The sequence below is a fragment of the Sinocyclocheilus anshuiensis genome, unplaced genomic scaffold (genome assembly GCF_001515605.1).
Source record: "Sinocyclocheilus anshuiensis isolate Anshui unplaced genomic scaffold, SAMN03320099.WGS_v1.1 scaffold773, whole genome shotgun sequence".
NCBI classification, from domain to species: Eukaryota; Metazoa; Chordata; class Actinopteri; order Cypriniformes; family Cyprinidae; genus Sinocyclocheilus; species Sinocyclocheilus anshuiensis.
The window spans coordinates 2105165-2117608 of record NW_015539930.1 but is presented as its reverse complement, the minus strand read 5'-3'; the positions used below and the strand labels follow the sequence as shown (position 1 = coordinate 2117608).

The 12444-nt window shown below is 39.8% G+C and overlaps 1 protein-coding gene across 1 annotated transcript in view; it reads left to right on the top strand.

Moving 5' to 3' along the window:
* The first annotated feature begins 8856 nt into the window (after positions 1-8856).
* Positions 8857-12444, top strand: part of LOC107686860 (uncharacterized) — a 21723-nt gene continuing 18135 nt past the window's right edge. The window contains exons 1-2 of the mRNA XM_016484011.1: positions 8857-9347; positions 9612-9754. The gene's annotated coding sequence lies outside the window, so the exon portion shown is untranslated. The remainder of the gene's footprint in view (positions 9348-9611; positions 9755-12444) is intronic.

Sequence of the window (12444 nt, the reverse complement as noted above, 5' to 3'; positions counted from 1 at the left end):
TGCTCTAACCCACTGGTGGCTAGGTTTAGGGGAGGGCCTTCATGATTTAGTAAGTTGAGTAAAGCTGAAACACAACCATTTTATGCATTGATTGGGACCCAAACATTTTGGTTTTGCAGAGACATAATTCTTCATGAGTTGGTCCCAATAAATTCATATAACCCTTCACTGAAACGGTGGCTGAATTCAGAATAGCACACGACCATGCTGCCCTTACTATTTCTGAGATATCTTTAGTATGCTATCATGCCATTCCAGATTCAGCCAAGGGCTGAATTACACTTGCAATGACACCGTTTTTAATTTAATTTAATTTATTTATTTATTAGAAATTTGCAACTTTATCACAAATCACATTATGGAGTGTGGATAGTAGATTGATGTGGGAAAAAAGGCAATTTACAGCAGTTTAGTATAAGGCTGCAACATAAATGTTAATATACATATATACATACATATGTCACGATCACTGGCTGGAGTGCCCTGGTTGTCCACTAGAGGGCACTCCATCCCAGACTTCTGCCACTCTATCAAGGACTTCATTCCCCATAATCCTCTGCCCGGTCATCAGCACTCATTGTTTGTGCCTGTGTCTCATTAGCATGGTTAGCTCACCCTATATAGGCAGTTCTCACTGTCATTTTTTGCTAATCTTGTATGTGTCCGTACTGCAATTCTAAGCCTGGTATCCTGGTTCTCCTGTGTCTTAGATTATTTTGTTTGCCTCTGCCCCTTACTGTGTCGTTGTTTTGGATTGCCTATACAGGCAGCAATGAGCAGATGTAGTCTCTGACGAGTCTCTCAAAACACTTGCTGAAGATGGGTGTCAGAGCAACGGGCCTCCAGTCATTCAAGCATGTGATTTTATTTTATTTTTTTGGTATGGGCACAATGGTGGATTTTTTTGAAGCACGAGGGAACCACAGACAGAGAGAGGGAAAGGTTGAAAATGTCTGTGAAAACACCGGCTAGTTGGAATGCGCATGCTCGGAGCACACGGCCTGGGATGCCATCAGGACCCGCAGCCTTGCGGATATTCACCCGTCGGAATGATCGGGTTACATCCGCGACAGAGACGGAGAGTGCACTCACCTCTTCTGCAGCAGCCACGGGAGCACTCTCTGTGCGGGCGGTGTTGTGAGCCTCGAAACGAGCATAAAAGTTATTAAGGTCATCCGGTAGAGAGGCGGCAATGTTCACAGTAGCTGGTTTGTTCCCTTTAAAGTCTGTTATGTTATTGATGCCCTGCCACATGCTTCTTGCATTGTTGGTGTTGAATTGTTCTTCAACTTTGTTTTTATATTGTCTTTTTGCGGCTTTGATGGATTTCCTGAGATCGTAACTGGCGCAGGCAGGTGCAGAATGGAAGAGTGATCCGATTTGCCGAAAGGTGGGCAGGGGAGGGATTTGTAGGCGTCCCGGAAAGGAGAGTAGCAGTGGTCCAGTGCACGATCCCCACGTGTGTTGATGGTGATGTGTTGAAAATATTGTGGAGTTATTGTTCTGAAGTTGGCTTTGTTAAAGTCCCCCGTAACAATAAACGCCGCATCTGGGTAAGCGGTTTCCTGCTCACTTATATTCCCATACAGTTCCTTGAGTGCCTGGTCTGTGTTGGCTTGAGGGGGAATGTAAACAGCTGTGATTATGATCGCTGTAAATTCCCTCGGTAGCCAGAATGGTCGACACAGAAGCATATGAAATTCCAGATCAGGGGAGCAGAAGGATTTAATAGAGTGTAGGTTCCTCTCGTGTGTGTGTGTGTGTGTGTTGTGCTGTCAGGGAGTACACAGACATGAGTATGGAATGTAAACCCAGTCTGTGGAACAAAGACACTCACTAGGTAACAAATAAACATGACAAGGGAGTCTGTGTGTCCTTATTCAAGGCCAGTGATGTGCTTTTGGCAGTCCTGATGAGCTGGTAATGATGTGCAGTTTTTGGGTGAGTTGGAACATGGAGTGGGAAGAGAGGGAGCAGGACATCACTGCCTCCTTGGCCAAGACAACGGAGCTGAGAATAACCTCTGTGGGTGCGATGAAGAAGCAGGGAGTGACCTCCACGGCCAAGGTGAGGGAACAGAGACCTGGGAGCACCAGATTTGGGATCCTCGGGACCAGTGGACTAAGCAGCTAAGCGTATCCCATCATTTGTAATGTTCAGGATCTCACATGCCCCAAAATCAGGTGATATTGAGGAAAACTTGTTTGTTGCACATTTTATTGGTACAGAGATAAGTTTGCAAACACTTTTTAACTTAATTAAAATACCACAATTAAATTGTGTCATAAGTTACATAATAGGGACTACTGAAAAAAACATTTAGAAACTTGATGCAAAGTATTGAAAATAAAATAAATATAAATAATAATTGCAAAATATTTATTACTGAAAATCTTGATAAACTGTATGCAAGTAAGAAAAACAAAACTCATGTTTGATGAATTTTATTTATTTATTTATGGGGGTGAGTAAATGATGAGGGAATATTTATTTTTAGGATCGCTTTAAAATCATATTTGTTTTCTTTCTTTATTTTGAGGATTTGATTCGCTTACCCGTGGTGAACAGACAGCATCACCCAAATACAGTATTATGGACGTTCGAAGGATCCCCTGGAGCACACTATAACAGGTTGCTTTATTTAAAACTCTCCTAGTGTTATATGTGCTAGTATTTATTTATTTATTTATGCATTTATTACATATTTTCAAGGATTATATATATATATATATATATATATATAATTTTTTTTTTTTTTTTGTGAGTATTTGATTCACTTGGTTGATTCATTTCTAATTTGTTAGCAACTTGTATGGGGGAACTGTTTCGGGAACTGTTTATTCATTTAAAACATTCTTAGTGTTTTATTTTTTTTAATGTTTGATTCCCTTGGTTGATTACTTCCTAATTTGTCCTTGAGGGAAATGTTTCATTTTGTCATTTAAAACTTTAAACCTTCTTAGTGTTATTTATTTGTTTGTTTATGGATGAACGATTCCCTTGATTGATTAATGCCTAATTTGCTAGCATTTCGCATGAGGGAATTGTTTTGCTTCATCATTTAGAAGTTTGTTTGTTTATTGATTGATTGATAGTTGATTATTGATGATTGATTAATTGATTCACTTGGTTAATTAATTCCTAATTTCTCAGTGTTTCATGTAGGGGAGTTTTTTCACTTTGTCATTTCAAACTTTCTTAGTGCTATTTAGGCATTTGTCAATTACTTAGTTGATTTTTTTTCCTCCAAAGATTTGACTGACTTGGTTAATTAAAATCTTCTTATGCGTCTTGGCAGTCTAGAGTGTGCCCTGTGTCCCACCCACCACGACCTTACAGGGCACACACTAGTCCAAACTCCAAGTGATTCCACTGGGGTGAACTGGTAGCGTTGCCCACATTTTCTATACACAAACCAAGCTGTAGGATCATTGCTCATCATCCTGCCAAGGGTTGTTACACCTTGCATCCAACTTCGAGTCCTTATGGGGTAAACAGACAGCCTCACTCAAATACAGCAGTAAAGGTATTCAAGAATTCACTGGAGCAGACAATAACAGCCTTCGCTGTGGGCTCATAGCTGGTCGTCCCACTCAAGAGTACTACACCGGAGTTAGGAACCAATCCTTTCTAAAGTTCAATTCACCAAAATTTTGTTTGCTTGTTTAATTTTCTCTCTTTTTTTGAGGATTAAATTCACTTGGTTAATTAAAATCTGACTTGCTAGCAATTTGCTTGGGATTTGTTGATAAAAAATTATTTTTGGCAATCTAGGGTGTGCCCTGTGTCCCACCCACCACGACCTTACAGGGCACACACACTAGTCCTAGCGCCAAGTGATTCCACTGGGGTGAACTGGTAGCATTGACCACATTTCTCAGAAGGCCATTGATTCTATGCACAAACCAAGCTGTAGGATTATTGCTCATCATCCTGCCAAGAGTTGTTACACCCTACATCCAACTTCAAGTCCTTTCCTGGGGTAAACGGAGAGCCTCACCCAAATACAGTAGTACAGGCATTCAAGAATTCAGTGGAGCAGACTATAACAGCCTTCAGTGTGGGCTCAAAGCTGGTCATCCCGCCCAGAGTACTACACCGGAGTTAGGAACCAATCCAACCTAAAGGGCAATTAGCCAAAATGTTATTTATCCTTTTTTTTTTGTTTGTTTGTTTTGTTTTTTGAGGAATTCACTCGGTTAATTATAATCTTGTTTGTTAGAAAATATTTTAATATTTAATTTAGTTCTTTTAATTATTTTGTTTTGTGTGAAAACATGACTGAAGGCAGACTGCTGAGAGAAATTATATGAAAGAATGTATGATTGAATTCATTGTTTGAATGCATAATAGGGAAGCAGCTGTCTTCAGAAAATTTAAGATGACATTTGCTTGTCTTCCAAGTGAAGCGCTGCTTTGTTTACAGCGGTTACCGGGAAACAGCTCTATTTCTGCTGTTCTATATGCGCCACCTGCTGTCATACAGTAGATTTTCATTCAGACTGTCTGCCGTTTTTGTTCAAACCAATGCGAAAATTTTTGTTGTAAACCCAAACCGGCAGAGGGAAAATAAGCTACCTTGTTATCCGAAGTGTTGAGATTTTTAGAATGCATATTACTTTATGTAGAATTGTTTATGGAGTACGGAGCCCCGCACGTGACATGCAAGAAAAAATAAATAAATTGTGCACATGATTACCATTTCGTTCCCTCGATTTGCTAAATCGTGCGCACAATTTACTAATTCGTTCTCTTGATTTATTAATCGTGTGCTTGATTTAGCAAATCGAGGGAATGAATTAGTAAATCGTGCACACAATTTAGCCTACTATTTTTTTAGGCAGATGAACTAAAATTTATCATTTAGGTCCGTCAAATCGATTAATCCCATCTAAAATAAAAGTTTGTGTTTACATAATATAATGTGTGTATATTTAAATGTATATATAAATACACACATGTATATATTTAAGAAATGTACGTAATATATATATTTATATATAATAGAAATCATATTTAAATGAGAATATATATTTACATGAAAATATTTCGTAAATATATATACACATACATACATACAGCCTATGTGTGTGATAAATCAGTTTGACAGCCCTGTTATCATTCTGCCTCATCCCTTTCCTAAAAAAAAAATAATAGACTGAAATGTGAGATTTATCATTTTATAAAACTGTTTTTGGTCAAAACTCCATTTGAACATGTAGTACATGTCAGTAGATAACGTTATAAATATTTTTTGTTACTTTAAAATCCGGCCATCGTTTTTCATTTTATTGCAATGTTTAAGCAAACAAAAAGTGCATAGTGCTGCTAATTTAATTTGTTGGTTTTCGACATAAAACTTGGTGAAATGATTTCAGTGTGTGTATCAATACTTTTTGAACATTTCCAGCACATGTTGTGTATATGTCAGCACACAGATGAGAAGACAAGGAAATAGCGGTAATGCTTGTTAATTGACAATATTCCAGATGCCTAGGTTAGTAACTTGCAGATGAAGAATAAACAGAGCCAGTAAGCAAATGTAAGCATGAGTAACAGTTCTTATCTTTGCAGGTGGTAGATGGATCCAGAGCTAGGCAGACTGAAGGAGAACCAAAAACAGCAAACATGAAGCAACGAGTAACGGTAAGGCGAGGAGTGAAGGTAAGTAGTCCGTAGTGAATAGCAAGACCAGACAAAGTACTGTGGTGGAGTGAGAGTTTATATAGGTGAGTTAATGAGGTGATCAGGTGGAAGCAATCAGAACTCTGGTGAGCTGGAACGAGTGCCAGCGAGTCAAGTCCCTGGATGGTGAATGGACCTATAACTCAGGACCTATAACTGGACTCAGCTTGCGACTGGGCAATGGAAGGCGAATGCCCCTGGTGAAGAGCCAGACCTTCTGCCCTTGATGGTAGATGCGTGTCGCAGCTCTCCTTGCATCGGCCTGGCTCTTCTGCCTCTGAACTGCCCTCTGCTGATGTATGTTTGCAGATATGAGTCCCAAACCCTTTCGCTCTCCTGGAACCAGTGGTCCACAGCTGGAATGTCCGACAGCTTGGATCTTCTGCTCCATGGACAGCTCCTGGATCTTCTGCTCTATTTGTCTTAGGGTGGTAGTCAGATGACAAGCTCACAGTGACTCACAGAGGTCCACGGTCTAAAGCATCAAGCAAATTTTATTTATATAGCACTTTTCTAAACAAGTTAATGCAATTCAAAGTGCTTTACAGACAAGAAGGAACCAAAATGATACAGCAATTAATAAAAATTAAAATGAACAGAATTAAAACAAAAATAAAATAGACCCATTAAAATACACAAATAAGAATAAAGTTTATAAAGATTAAAATATGAAACATAAAATAAAACATTAAAAATCAGGCAAAACAAAACACATGAAATATACAGAGTCTTTACAGAAAGGCCAGACTAAAAATATATGTTTTTTAATTTAGATTTAAAACTATTAATGTTTTCAGCACATCTTATGTTCTCTGGAAGGTTGTTCCAGAGGCGAGGAGCATAACGGCTAAAAGCAGCATCACCAAATTTTTTAGTTCAGCTATGAGGTACAGTTAGAAGAAAAGAATCAGAGGATCTAAGAGTCCTTCTAGGTTCATATACTGTGAGCATTTTTGAAAGATAGTCTGGAGCAAGTCAATGCCTTATAAACTAATAAACGATTTTTTAAATCAATACGAAAACTAACAGGTAACCAGTGTAATGACTTTAATCAGGGCCGGACTGGGACACAATTTCAGGCCGGGAAATCTCACACTCATCCAGGCCACACAGAAAAAAAGGGGCCAAAATTGTACATTTTGGGGTACAGCAGCTTGACACTGTAGCAGTACTCTTAAAAGGACATATTTGTACCTTTTTTACCCCTAATAGGAACATATTAGTATCTTAGAGTAGTAATTCGTACCCTTAAAGTACTAATTTGTAGGCCTACCTATTAGGGGTAAAAAAGGAACAAATGTGTCCTTTTAAGAGTACTGCTACAGTGTCAAGCTGCTGTACCCCAAAATGTACAATTTTGGCCCCTTTTTTCTGAATATAGCCTATACGTCCACAACAATTTCTGAAATCACAGACAACCCTATTATTTGTATGACCATCACATAAAAAGGTCTAAATCCTTAGTCTAAGGCCGTGGAAAATAATTAAAGGTTCTCTATTGCACTGCACCTTCACTTCCCTTTTCCTTTTCTTCATTTTCCCCAATATCTCTGTCTCTCCCTTTTTCTTTCTTACCTGTGACTTCTTCACCAGAAGGTCTACTTGTTATGAACAGAACTGTGTCCACCTGGGGGCAAGGATTTTATTTAGCAAGGATACTTTAAATTCATCAAAATTGATGATAAAGACATTTATAATGTTACAAAATATTTCTATTTCAGATAAATGCTGTTCTTCTGAACTTTCTATCCATCAAAGAAACCTGAAAAGAATCTAATCTGTTTTCAACATAATATAATAATAATAATCAGAAATGTTTCTTGAGTAGCAAATCAGCATATTAGAATGCTTTCTGAAGGATTATGTGACACTGAAGACTGGAGTAATGATGCTAAAAATTCAGCTTTGATCACAGCAATCAATTACATTTTAAAATATATTCAAATAGAAAGCAGTCATTTTAAATAATAAAAATATTTCACAATATTGCTGTTTTTGCTGTATTTTGGATCAAATAAATGCAGGCTTGGTGATCAGAAGAGACTTCTTTAAAGGGGTCATATGATGCTGCTAAAAAGAACATTATTTTGTGTATTTGGTGTAATGAAATGTGTTTATGCGGTTTAAGGTTAAAAAAACACATTATTCTCCACATACTGTACATTATTGTTTCTCCTCTATGCCCCGCCTTTTTGAAACGCGTCGATTTTTACAAAGCTCATCGGTCTGCCACCAATTGAGCCAATAATGCAATTTCAATGCAATGGGTCCATAACTTAAAAATGCTTAAAAATGTCATGAATGCAATAGCTCAAGTCTATATTGTCATATATGTAAAATGTATAGGTCCATAATTTCAAAATGGTACCATAAAGATGTCTGAATCTTTTCAGACATTAAAGCCTCTAATGAAACTTTTAACGCACCCTCAAGGACAGCTGAGATTTTGCGCCTCCAATTGGGCAATCAGTGCAATGGCCTATTCAACTGTATAATTACATATGTCATATATATATAGGTCCATCTTCTAAATGGTACAGTAAACATGTCTGATATATATATATATAGTCTTTATAGGAGTGGGTATCAGAAAGAACAGTTGAAGTCTAGTAAAAATTATAGTATTTACAAATACCATATATGCATTTAAGCAAACTTTGTGTGCATTTTAAAGCAATGAAAATGTCATGATTTTGTATCTGGAGTCCTCAATTCACAGGTGCTGGGTCATATGAACTCTTCATAAGAGGCTAAATAAAAAAATATATTCATTACTGCACTCAAAGGATGACATGCACGTTCAATAATTACCGTATAATGTAATTAGATTTAATGTTGATAGCCCGTTTCCACTCTTATCTTAGTGTTATTTACATTTTAAAATAGTTTATTGTTCGTTTCTGAAAAAGAGACACAAATAGAGACGGAATAAGAAGCTAAGAAATGCGGAAGCGTCGCGTTTTTAAGGTGGAACGGCTAGCGTCAATAAGAAGCTGCGAATAAGAAGCTGAATTCAGCCTCGTAGTCTATTCACCTTAACTTTAACTGCATTTGTAGCCGGCGCCATAGCCAGACTGATAAACAAACACATACCGGAAGTTAACTTCGGGCCAGGTGCGTGCGCCCGATGAAACCGTCTATACTGCATGCATACCCTGTTTTGCGCCACTGCTGAGAGGATCTTAAACCAAAAGCATGACGCTTATTTATTTATTTTCCCCTGCCAATCTTCATACTCGGCAAACTGGAGTAACCCCACTGCGGTAACTTTTGACACGCTCAGCACTCCTTTGCTGCAGAGACCAATGCTTGACGTTAATGGATCCACATCAAGTTTCCAAGTGAGAAAATAATGTGTGTAAAAATGTCATGATAAATATTCCTCTATTACAACAGAGTGTCCAACAAGTACTGACTCATTCCTTACGCCATGTGATGTCAATGATGAAGTGAAACTCGCGGGTTTAGTCGCAACATACGGGCAAGGGGAGAAAGGGAAAGAAACGCTTTCACGGGTGAGGTATTTATTTGGATGCATGTAATTCTATAAAGTCGATAATTACAGACTAATAATGAAAGTTTGACTAGCTGGTTCGACAGGGACATAGCAGGGCTTGGTTTTATGTATGATCGTCTGATTGTGACGTTATTTTCTTTGAGAGGTAGGCTATTTTTGTATGTTTTCACAACTTGGATTTTGTAAATATAATAGATTTGTCAGTATAGTCTGTGGAAGTGACATTTAATATTGTATTCAGATTCGATAGCTTGTCGTCACTTTGTGTTTAGTTTCAGATATCTAAAATGAATCCGTCGATATTACTTACATTATATTGTTGATCTCATGTACTTAGAAATACAAATACAAATTTGAACTAGTTGGATGAAAGTAACAGAAGTTTTAGTAGATGTTTTACCATTTCCAGGTTTTTGGAGAGCTTCTGGAACTGAGAGCCACTGAAGCAAAGATGACAGTATCCAGTTTGTGTACATCCAGGGCTGAAGCATTCCACCTGCAGATCAACTACCATTAAAGTGAATGGGAATGCTTATGGATAGCTCTGTGCAGGTAGGCTATAATAGACTGCTGAGGGTTAATTTAATTGATTTAACACTATGAAAAGATATAAAATTAATCCTTAGTCATTGTGTTAAAAAAATGTTCCCTTAATGTTACTCTGTAAAACATAGCTGTTGAAAAATCAGAAGGAGTTGGCCATGACACAAGGGAGGGAGTGAGATTTCAAGACAAACAGTCAATAGGCGTGACAACCTTGACCGTTATATTCTTTCAGGTTTAGGAGTAAACGAGCTGATAAATGTTCATAAATTACTTGATTTGGCTGACAAAAGTTGATAAAATATTAATAAAATAAGCAGTATTGTATTGTAAGATTTTTTTAGAATAAAGATTATGCCAAACTACTAAGTAATAGTTCTCCCAAAAATTTAAGTTTGTTGAAAATGTACTCAGGCCATCCAGGATGTTCATGAGTTTGTTTCTTCATCAGAACAGATTGGAGAAATTTAGCTTTATATCACTTGTTCACCAATGGATCATCTGTAGTTAAAGGGGTCATGAACTGAGAAATCAAAATTCCCTTGATCTTTTGACATATAAGAGGTGTCAGACTCTGTTCCATGCCCATATTTGGTCCTTCCCGTTCCTGTCCTTATTTGTTCCAGGTGTCCCCTTTTCAGTTCTATTGATACCAGGTGTGTCTCGTCATCCCATCATCATGTCATTTGTATAAATAGTGTTCCATGTTATCAGTTCGGTGTCCGGTATTGTGAATGTCTGTATATGTCTACCCTTGCTACGTGTGTTTTCCTTGTTCCCTGGATGTGATTAAAATCTATATGTTTAAATTCCACTCCTCGGCTCCTCGCTCCTTCATCTCGCTCCTCACAGTAGCGAATCGTGACAGAATACCGGACTGTGACAGTAAGCGGCGCCCCTTCTCCCCATGTTTGTTTATCGTTTTTGAAAAGTGTTTTGTTTTCCTGTTTGTTTCTCCCCGCTTTAATGGAGGAACGAGCGATGTTCATCGCCGTGGCTCAGGCGAGCCATGACCCGATCACCTACGCGAGGGCATTCGTGCCGCTTGCCCTCGCCAGCTCCCTCGATGGGGAGACCCTGTTCCGGCTCGGGATCACATATCAACGCCCCGCGGAACTCCCAGACACCACCAACCTCGACTGGAAGGAGGCGGTCATCCGGTGTCTGGAGAGCCTCCGATCCTGATCCGGAACCCCTCCGCTGGCCGCTCCTAAGTCAAGTCCGCCGGGCGTTCCTCAGTCAAGCCTGCCGGCCGCAGCTCACTCCAGAGCTCGCTCCAGTGTGGGCTCCAGCCCCCGAATCATGCCCAAGGAGGGCTCCTGTTCCCGAGTTTAGCCCACGGAGGGCTCCTGTTCCTGAGTTTAGCCCACGGAGGGCTCCTGTTCCCGTGTTTAGCCCAGAGAAGGCTCCAGTCCCCGAGTTTAGCCCACAGAGGGCTCCAGTCCCCGAGTTTAGCCCAGAGAGGGTTCCAGTCCCCGAGTCTAGCCCAGTGAGGGCTCCAGTCCCCGAGTTTAGCCCAGAGAAGGTTTCAGTCCCCATGTCTAGCACAGAAAGGGCTCCAGTCCCCGAGTTTAGCCCAGAGAACGTTCCAGTCCCCGTGTCTATCACAGAAAGGGCTTCAGTTCCCATGTCCAGCCCAAGGAGGGCTCCAGTCCCCAAGTCAAGCCCAGGGAGGGCCACAGTTCCCGAGTTAGGCCTACGGCGGGCCTCTAAAGACAATATTCTCTCCAAGGATTTTTTGGGGTAGTATGGGTCCGTCTGTTGTGGCCTGGCCGAGCGACGAGGCCAAGGCCACGGAGGCCGTCCAGCCATGGCCTCCTGAACTATCTGCTCCGCCATGGCTTCCTGAACTGCCTGCTCCGCCATGGCGCCCCGAGCTCCCTGCTCCACCATGGCCCCTGAGCTCCCTGTGCCGCCCTGGCACCCTGGACTGTCTGATCCGCCCTGGAGGTATTCCCCGTGTCCCATTCCTGCACCAGCCTCCAGGGTGCCCACCCTTGGAGGCTGGGGAGTAATGTCAGACGCTGTTCCATGTTTTGTGTGTGTTTTGCTCCCCATGTGTTTCAATGCTCATATTTGGTCCTTCCCGTTCCTGTCCTTATTTTGTTCCAGGTGTCCCCTTCTCAGTTCTATTGATCCCAGGTGTGTCTCGTCATCCCATCGTCATGTCATTTGTATAAATAGTGTTCCATGTTACTAGTTCGGCGTCCGGTATTATGAATGTCTGTATATGTCTACCCTTGCTACGTGTGTTTTCCTTGTTCCCTGGATGTGATTAAAATCTATATGTTTGAATTCCACTCCCCGTCTCCTCGCTCCTTCATCTCCAAGCTCCTCACAGTAGTGAACCGTGACAGTTTATGTGTACAAGGAAATTTCATTCAAATAATGCAAAAAATGTAATACATATTTAAAAAAAAAAAGTTTTCGTATTCAAAATTATGCATGACTTGACTTTTTGCTGAGTTAGAAATTCAGTAACAACTCCACAAAAGTCAAATAGGGACCTCATTTTTTAATTTTATAATTACAATATTATTTTCAGAAGCATTCAGCATATATTCTTGTTTTTTTCAAGAATTGCACTTAGGAACATTCTTACAAACTTTCTTATGAAAATTTATCTTAAGAAATTTCTTTAAGGGGTCATATGATGCGATTTCAAGTTTTCTTTTCTCTTTGGAGTGTTACAAGCTCTT